Source organism: Petaurus breviceps, unplaced genomic scaffold (assembly GCF_028583685.1).
Source record: "Petaurus breviceps papuanus isolate PSGF00001 unplaced genomic scaffold, PetGlider_PUasm1.0 90919, whole genome shotgun sequence".
NCBI lineage: Eukaryota > Metazoa > Chordata > Mammalia > Diprotodontia > Petauridae > Petaurus > Petaurus breviceps.
In genome coordinates, this window is record NW_027187378.1 from 43,305,269 (window position 1) to 43,314,958 (window position 9,690).

Genomic DNA, 9,690 nt, shown 5'->3' on the forward strand with positions numbered 1-9,690 from the left:
CACACACACACACACACACACACACACACACACACACACACACACACACAGAGCTTACTTACAAGGACCCCAGTGGGAGATGCCTCACGGACTATAGTCATCCCTTGACTAAGAATGGTTAGTTAGAGATGACAGCCCCTTAAAAAGGGAGGAAAGAAAGGGGGAGGGCATGGGAAAGGGTTGCAGTTTTCCTGAAGGAAAAATAAAGTACATGAGAGGAAGGCAAGAAGGCAAGGGAGAGGGAAAAGAATAAAAACAAAAAATACTGAGTGAAGTTTGCCCTGTAGAAATTCAACTTGGTGTGTTTGCATTGTAGAGAACTTCAAAGCCCGAAGAATCAAAGAGATGGAGGGTGTTAGCCTGCGGTAAGAGGTGAACTCACTGTTTTTTTTCTACAGTCAAATAAGAGGAGGGTGCACTTTGGGGGAGGGGGAGAATTAGTATGGAGAAGCAACAGATAATGTTGACATTCTTCCTGGATGCAGCTTCTTTTTCTTGCTTTCTTCTTCCCTCCATCACCCTCTTTGTGCTTTTTAAGGGACTAAGGCAATGCAAACTCGAACCTTTAAAAGAACCAGATTCCATCAATTCTCTGAGCAAAATGAATAAGCCAGGTGGGGCCTATCACTTTGATTTCTGTACTTGCTTTTCCTTAGAAAATTTGTCTGACAACCCCAGGAATCAAAGCTGTAAATGTGCAGCCAAGACAAGCAAGAATTTGCAATTAATTTCCTTTATGGAATCATCTTTAATGTTGATATACAATGATAATCATAAATGGAATTTATGGAGTCCTTTAAGACTTGCAAAGCACTTTTACAAATAGTATCTCATTTCATCCTTAGAGCAGTAGGTACTATTATTATACCCATTTTATAGATGAGAAAACTGAAGCTGAGCGATGAAAGTAACCTGCTTAGCGTTAGACAGCTAATAAGTGTCTGAGGTTGGACTTGAACTCAGGTTTTCCTGACTCCAGGTATATGAATAGCTCTGCCTAACCCATGTGAGTTGCACATATGGCTGTCTTGTTTCCTAGACAGCTGAGGGCACGATGGATAGAGTTCTGGACTTGCAGTCAGGAAGACATAATTTTACAATCCCTGCTTCAGAAATTTAAAAGCTGTGTGTGTGACTGTAATGGTAATGGGAATTTGTAGATCTTCCCTGTCCCTTGTATTTGCAAATCAAATAGGTACTTAGCACCTTGTTCCAAGTTCACGATTTTATCAAGTATTAAGACCCAGAACTTGTGAATCCTACAGTGGGATGGACTTGTTGATGTAACAGGAAAGGGCAGAACAGGGAGGAACTAATACCATATATAAGGCAAAGCCCTAGCTTAGAGAGGCCAGAACTGCTGGGAGCAAGCATCTGGAGGCCAGGCTGCTACTGCTTGAGAAAAGAGAACTGAGAACTGAGAAGAGAAATGAGAACTGAGGACAGAACTGAAAATTGAGAAGACCTGAGAAATGAGAAGAGAGGAAAACTGGGAGGAGGCATGGCTGTGGTGTTGATGTTTTTGATGTTTTGTTGTTATTTTGATGTTATTTTGTTAGATTCATCTTCTGATGGGGAATGGTGCTGTTGTTACAGAAGCTCTGGGACCTTGCTGCTGGTTCAGAAGCCCTGAAAGAGGATTTTCTTGTTGTATATTTACAGAAATCCTGAAGGAGGGTCTTACTGATGATTTCGTAGGTCCTGGGACTATACTGATGATTTATGTTGATTCCTCAGACCTTGTTGAGGGGTCTATGTTGATTTCTCAGGCAGAAAGTGAATTGATGAGGATGCGGGCAATGTGAATGAATGTTATTGTGGCTTTGTTAAGCTTTGTCTCCCCAGGAACAGAAACTGTGACGGATTTGAGGTGTACCAGACACTATGAACTTCAGTATGAAACAGGAACTGCAGAAGAAGCTGGACACAGAACTGAGAGCTGTCTGCCTTTGAACTCAGGATGCAGTTGGATAGATTTGGGCAGGAGCTGGGACTACAGAAGAGGAACCATGGAAACTAAGATCCTGCTTCAAGTCAAGATGAAAAGACCTCTCCTTGGATATTTAATGTAAACTGAGAAATCCATTACTTACTATGGCCTAGGAGTGTAGAACTCTGACCTTTATATTTAGATGATTGAGTTAAGGACTTCTCCAATTAAGAAGAAAGAGGACTTTGTGATTGAAGAGATCAAGTCAATGTGACCTAGGGGTGGAGAACTTTGTACTTTGTGTCAATTAAGGAGGCTTCTCTCCTTAAGGAAGATTGAATTAAGCATTTACTAAATGATTGTGTTACTGAATGAATGTTATCTTTTGCTTAAAACTATGTGATCACTTTGATGAAAACTATGTGGCCATTTTAGCAATAAGTTGTTAAGTTATAACATTGTGAATGCTGTACTTTGATTTCTGTGAATGGTTTGTCTTAGTTTGTTACAGAATTAAATAGAGTTCACTATACTGTGTAATCAGAACTTTGAAAGCTGTTCACAGCAGCAGTCCTCTGGAAAGCTGCTCATGCTTGGCTTGACAGTGACTGTGAATGAGTTACTGAAACTGCTTGTCTCAGTTTCAACATCTATAAAATTTCAATAATAATAGCTCCTATCCCCAAGGGAGGTTGTTATGAGGATCAAATGTATTAATATATGTGGAATGTTTTGCAATCCTTAACAGATTTTATAGTATTTATTATCAGCATCACCTTGGGGCAGCTAGGTGACTCAGTGGATAGAGTGCCAGGCCTGGAGTTAGGAAAACCTGAGTTCAAATTCAGCCTCAGACAATCACTAGCTGTGTGACCCTGGGTAAGTCACTTATGAAACTTTTCTCAGTATGAGAATAGTTGAAGGGAATATAAATGTGTGTGTATGTGTGTGTGTGTGTGTCTATATAGGAGGGTATATGGGCATATCAGTACATATGTTAGTGTGTATGTATATATGTGTACAGGTATACATAGACAGAGGGCACAGGACCAATTGAATAGGAAGGAATGATACTTAAAAGGTGAAATTGAGAGGTGAGAGAGGAATATAATGAGAGGGGGTGGGAAGAGACAAAATAGGATAATTTTTTTTCATATAGAAGAGGCAAGGGAAAACTGTTACAATGGAGGGGAAGAACAGGAACGCAAAAGGAAATGGGCCAACCTTACTCTCATTGAATTTGGCTTACGGAGGGAATGACATACACACTAAATAGGCAATCTCACCCTACAGGAGAGTAGGGGGGAAGGCGATGACAGGTGGGATGATGGAAGGGAGGGCAGGTTGGGGGGAAGGGAAGTTGGAAGCACCCACTTTTGAAAAGGGACAAGGTCAAAGTAGAGAATAGAACAGGCAGGGGTTGGGATAGGAGGGAGGGAAATATGGTTCTTTCACAATATATCCACTATGGAAATGTTTTGCCTAGCTACACATGTACAACCTATATTGAATTGCTTGTTTTCCCAGTGAGGGTGGGTGATAAGGGAGGAAGGGAAAGAACCTGGAATTCAAAGTTTTAAATCAAATGTTTGAAAAAATTATTATTTTTTATATGTAACTGGGAAATAAGATATACAGGCACTGGAATATAGAGATCTATCTGCCCTACTGGAAATCACTGTTTTGGGGTGGTGGGTAGGGAAAGATGGGGAGAAAATTTGTAACTCAAAATCTTGTGGGAATGAATGATGTAAACTAAAAATAAACAAAATTTAATTAAAAAAAACAAAAAAAAGAAAAAGAAAAACAGCATTGAGAGATATCAGAACTCTGATCAGTACAGAGTATATTCCTTTAGAAGTGATAGACAATGAGTATGGAATTAGGCATATATTTTCTGACATAGGCAATATGTTCATTTGTTTTGCCTAACTCCATTTATAAAAAGAGAATTTTATTGGGAGAGGGGCAGTCATTGTAAAATGAGAGTGACATAAAATAAGGCATCAATAAAGCATTTATTTAAAATAATAACAAAAATAGATCATGGAGAGAATCTAAGAATCATTGGCCTCTATTTCTGGAAATTGTAAAGGAAAATTGCTCAGAATGGAATGAGAGGACACATCTACATAGAATAGATAGAATCCAAATTATTATACCAGAGAAGATTCCCAAGTTTAACTTAGCCAAATATGGCAGCAAAGTCTCAGAATTCCTAGGTTATGTACAAAAAAGTTGACTATAGCCAGAGATAGATCATTTACCAAGGGAAGTCTAGTCAGAATCATCCAAAACTCTTCACTTTTAAGTAACAAAAGGGAGAGAGACTAGACATATGATTTCCCTAGTACCAGAAACTCCTGGAGGAGGAAACTTCTAATGATACAGGTCAACACCTTCTTAGCAACTTTTTAAAATGAGAAGTTTGAAAATTTCTCATTTTAGAAAGTTGCCTAGAACACGGATTTGCCTAGCCAATGAGTTGAGAGGATGGAGGGGAGAGGTAACCAAGCCTTCTTGGCTTCAAGGCTGTATGATCTACATTCAATATACAATAATGATTCTGCATAACTAGTCCAGAACTATTTTTAAACATTTTATTTTTTCCAATTATATGTAAAGACAGTTTTTAACATCCATTTTTGCAAAAATTTTAGTTCCAGAATTTTTTCCCTTTCTCCCCTCACCCCTTCCTAAAAGAGTAAACAGTTTTATATAGGTTATATAGGTGCAATCATAGAAAACATATATCCATATTAGTCATAGTTGTGAAAGAAGAAATGACCAAAGGAAAAAATATTTTAAAAAATAAAGTGGAAAAGTATGGTCTGAAAAAAAATGAGCAGGAAAAGGAAATGGCAAACCACTCTAGTATCTTTGCCAAGAAAACCACAAATGCGGTCATGAATTGTCAGAAACAACCAAATAGTAGCATCATCATCATTGTTGTCATCATCATTGTCATCATCACAAAGCCAATTACAGATATGGGAAGCAGAGTTATACAAAGCACATTCCCAATTTTTCTAACTAAATTTTTTTTAATGTGGTAGAATGTAAACTCCTAGAGAGTATGGGGTGTTTTCATTTTTATTTTTTTTTTATATTTCCAGCACAGGACTTGACACTGAGTAGGAGATTAATAAATGCTTATTGAATTGAATGGAACATGACATATTATCTCTTGTCCAAGGCTTTCAAAAGCTATCCTTTGTAACTGGATTTTTTTTTCCTTCTTAGTTCTAGCTCTTGTAAATCCCTTGAAATTTTGACTCAAGCACAGCTGCCTACTTGAGATCTTTCTTGAGTACCCTCGTTCTCATGCTATATATTGTTGTTCAGTTATTTTAGTTGTGATCCACTCTATATGACCCCATTTGGGTTTTTCTTGGCAGAGATATTGGAATGGTTGGCCATTTCCATCTCCAGATCATTTTACAAATGAGGAAACTGAGGGAAATGGTTTAAGTGACTTGCCCAGGGTCAAATAGTTAGTAAGTGTCTGAGGCCAGATTTGAACTGAAGAGTGTTCCTGATTCCAGGCCTCTTGCTGTGTGCACTATGTTGCCATCTAGCTGTTCATGCTATATTGCACTCCCCCATCCCTTCATTATGTACACATACACATCCATACATATATACATACACACATATTTGTGTATGTATATATAAACACATATATAGCTACTATATGTTACTATATATATATTCTGTGATTAATATTAAATTATGATAATTTTCTATTTATTTATCCATGTACACAGATTTCCTCAATAGCTGATAAAGTTCTTTAGGAAAGGAATTTGTTTCATTTTTGTCTTTGTATCTACTGTATTTAGCACAGTGTTTGGCACATAGGTGCTTTATATATGCTTACTGAGTTGAAGTGAATTGAAACCTATTGCATCTCTTAAAGAAAATTCTTGAAAACCTTAAAGCACCTTATAAAAATCATAGTTATTATTACTCAATAAATATGTTATTAATTATAATTAAACAAGCACTCTTTACTATTCTAGTCCCTGTACTGTAATTCAATGACAAACCACAGAAATTTGGATATGGAGTCAAACGATGTATTTTACAACTCTGGCAATACTTTATTGTCTAAGTGACCGTAGGGAAGTCACTCAACCTCTTACTACACCTGTTTTCCTAGTTAAAAACAAGACAATTCTGGGGCAGCTAGGGGGCGCAGTGAATAGAGAGCACTGGCCCTGGAGTCAGGAGGACCTGAGTTCAAATCCAACCTGAGACACTTAACACTTACTAACCGTGTGACCTTGGGCAAGTCACTTAACCCCAATTGCCCTGCTTTCCCCCCTCCAAGAAGCAAAAATAAATAAATAAATAAATAAATAAATAAGAGACAATTCAAATAGAGGACGTCTAATATCTATACCTTACAGTTCTTATTTCCCACAGTAGTTATAGGACCAGAAAGGCAAACTTTGTTCTTCTTCTGAGAGTACCGATTCATACATATGTAGGTAATTCCGAATGTATTGGGAACATAGGATCTAGATCTGCAAGATAAGTTAGAGCTCATCTAGTCCAACTATTTCATTTGATAAATGAGAAAACCTGAGATCAGAGAGAGGCTGAGATTTGTTTAATGTCACACAAGTATTAACAGAAAAAGACCAGATCCGAATTTGGTTTCTTTGTCTCCCTTTCCATTACCCTACAGGTTAAAATGATCATAATAAAAAAGGACATTTCCCCCCATGGATAGCATTTATTATGACAAGCATTACACTTTCAGATCATGTAGCATTTTCCACATCCAAGAGGAAAATTAAACACATCCTGTATCCACCGCAGTACCAATGGAAGAAAATAAAAGCCAGGTCTGGGTGCTACCAAATTTGGGCCTCAGCTTCTTCCTCCTGAGGTGCACACAGATCATTAACATTGTTAATGTCCTCACTAAATCTGCTTGGAGAAAGTGACAAGACCAATTTGTTACTGACAGTGCAGTTGGGGAGTATATTCAAAAGTCATCAGTCTTGCTCTTGTGCCCCTTGAAAGATTGCATGGTTCCTGTCAAGTGGACTCGCTATTTGCTTAGAAATTCTCTGTTATTTCTTCCATTTCCTCAGCTGGCATCCCAGCAGAAATCTGGGATGCTTTTCATTTCCAACCCTAGTCACAGCCAGAAAGTTCTGACAAGCCCAGGAAGTATTGAAATATGTAATCCAAAGCCAAAGGGAGAAGTCTTCACATCAGTACCTACTGTGGCTGATCAATAGCTCATACTTCAAAAGATCAGCAATTTTATCCAAGGGCGTACTCCCTCTATGGACACTGATTGCAGCCCTGAAACAGCTTAGTAAATAGTTTCATGAATTGCTGTGGTCAAGATATTCTTCACCTGGTGGCCAGCTCCTTGGTGATAAGCTTTTGGCGCTTATCAAGATGAGTTTTCAGATGGCACACAATCAGTCTAGCAGCAGCAAGCCTGGATTTGAAGCTTTTATCCTGGATAGGATCTGCCAGAACCTGAATCCTGATGTCATAATCTGTGAGGGGGGTCACCTACAATGAAGTAATGGAGGATGAGATTAGTGGAGTTAATGATCAGTCATTATCATTATAACCCATAAAGATTATGGGTCATAACCTATACAGAATCCTAGAATTTCAGAATTCAAAATGGTCTCAGGAGGGGCAGGTAGGTGGCACAGTGGATGGGGCAATTGGCACTAGAGTCAGGAGGACCTGAGTTCAAATCTGGCCTCAGATACTTACCAACAGTTGATGACTCTCAGCTCAGGTACTGAGGCAGCTATTTATCAACCTGTCAACAATAATAGAGAGGTCTGTTATCCAACTGTGTGATCCTGGGCAAGTCACTTAGCCCCCAGTGTCTCAAAACAGACAAACAAGATGGCCTCAGGGATCACCTAGTCTATTCAATATATGAAAAAAATGCCCCAATGACATATCTTAAAAAGGGTCATCTACTCCTTTCTTTAAGACCTCTACTGATAAGAAACATTCTACTTCCCAATGTATCTCATGCCACTGATGATTGACTTAATTTTTTTAGATATTTCTTAATATTAAAGCTAAATTTATGTCTTTGGCACTTCTGTCTGTTGCACCTCCATAGAGGCCAAAGAGATCAAAATGAATCCTTCTTTCAAATGATCATTTCTCTAATACTTAAAGGCAATTCATGGAAAAAAAAATATTTCTGTATTCCCAAGGAGAAGGTAGCAAGAGATGGAGAAGGGCTTGATGTGGATAAGAAAGAAACAGAAATTTAAGGCAGTTTGGTTGCCTCAGAATTTATTAAGTTACAGAGATTTAATTTAGAAGAAAGAAGGTAGGAATATCTTGAGTAAAACTTAAAAGAACAATTTGAGGTGAAAGAGAAGAATTCAGCCTGAAGGAAGATTTGGTCTGGAGGAGAAAATAGATTGAGAAGAAAGAACCTGAAGATTAAAATTCAAGGAGAAAGAGAAGGTTGTCAAAAAGGCATGTTAAGTAAGATAAGGTAAATAAAATATATTGATAAAACAACGTAAGGTATTAGTGAGAGATGGAAAGGAAATGGATTGTCATTATTAAGATCTTACAAGGTGATAAAAATGAATTGAAAATTTGAAGAAAAGAGATTCTGGGAGGTGAGATGTAGATGTCAACAAGCAAATTGAAATATAAAACTAAGGATGTAATTGAGTATTGCAAGCAGGATGGGTATTATGATTCCCACTGAGAGTGCAATGTCTGTACTTCTGTCATAGTCAAGTGATAGCTCCCTATGTTCAAAATGCAAGCTTCATTTTTGCTGTTTTTGCATTGCTGTTGTTGTGGTTGTATTGTGTTTTGTTTTGTTTTGTTCCTTAAGAGAAAGTGAAGGGACTTGATCAGTGACTCTTCATATTCATGGTTATCAAGTAAAATGAACAAAAGCAGAAGGGGAATTTCAACCCCCTCTCCCCAAAGTATAAAAGAATTGGAATGTCAGGGGAAGCTAACCTGTCAGAATTTTTGAAGTGTGGTAGATTATCATACAGAGGACCAAAGGAAGAAAAAGTACACATGTATACTTGAAGCTAAGAAAGAAATCAAAGGCATTCCAGAAGAAGAAGTAGTTGGGTGCTCTGTGGAGGAAGCACATATTTTTTCCTTTAAGAATGATGAAGCAGATCCATAAGATCTTGTTACATGAGAGATAATTCAGTTTGTGCTAGAAGAAGAAGAGGAAAGTAAGTCTGGTTGATGACTCTCAGCTCAGGTACTGAGGCAGCTATTTATCAATCTGTTAACAATAATAGAGAGGTCTGTTATCCTCCTCAGGGCATGTATACAAGAACCTCCCAAGACACCTAAAAATGTCACACTACTACTCACTTCTGGTAATTCATATGAACATAAATGCCATTGCCAGTGGGAATCTAAAAACATTCCCGAAGTTTACAGTCTTAGGCAAAAAAACAAAGACCATAGGAGAGATGCATTTTTATCACATTGAAAGAGAGGGATACATAAGAGAAGCTGATTTGGGAAATGAACAGCTAGCTGGATGAGAAATGGTGCCTGAGAATGAGAGCTGGATTCCTGTAAAGGTTTAAAATATAGAAATGACAGATTCCTGGTCAGGAATGGAGCAAACCTGAAAGAGAGAAAGAGAAAGAAATAAATGTAGAAAAAAAGAAAGAAAAATAGAATAAAGAAAGAGAGGAAGGAAGGAAGGAAAGAAGGAAGGAAGGAAGGAAGGAAGGAAGGAAGGAAGGAGGGAAGGAAAG

At 37.9% G+C, this 9,690-nt stretch overlaps 1 long non-coding RNA gene across 1 annotated transcript in view; it reads right to left on the reverse strand.

Moving 5' to 3' along the window:
• Nucleotides 1-6,523: 6,523 nt before the first annotated feature.
• LOC138151844 (uncharacterized) overlaps nt 6,524-9,690 on the reverse strand; it is a 3,998-nt gene continuing 831 nt past the window's right edge. Inside the window, exons 2-3 of the long non-coding RNA XR_011165938.1 lie at nt 7,685-7,733; nt 6,524-7,471 (exon numbers count right to left, since the gene is read on the reverse strand). This is a non-coding gene — a long non-coding RNA (uncharacterized lncRNA). The remainder of the gene's footprint in view (nt 7,472-7,684; nt 7,734-9,690) is intronic.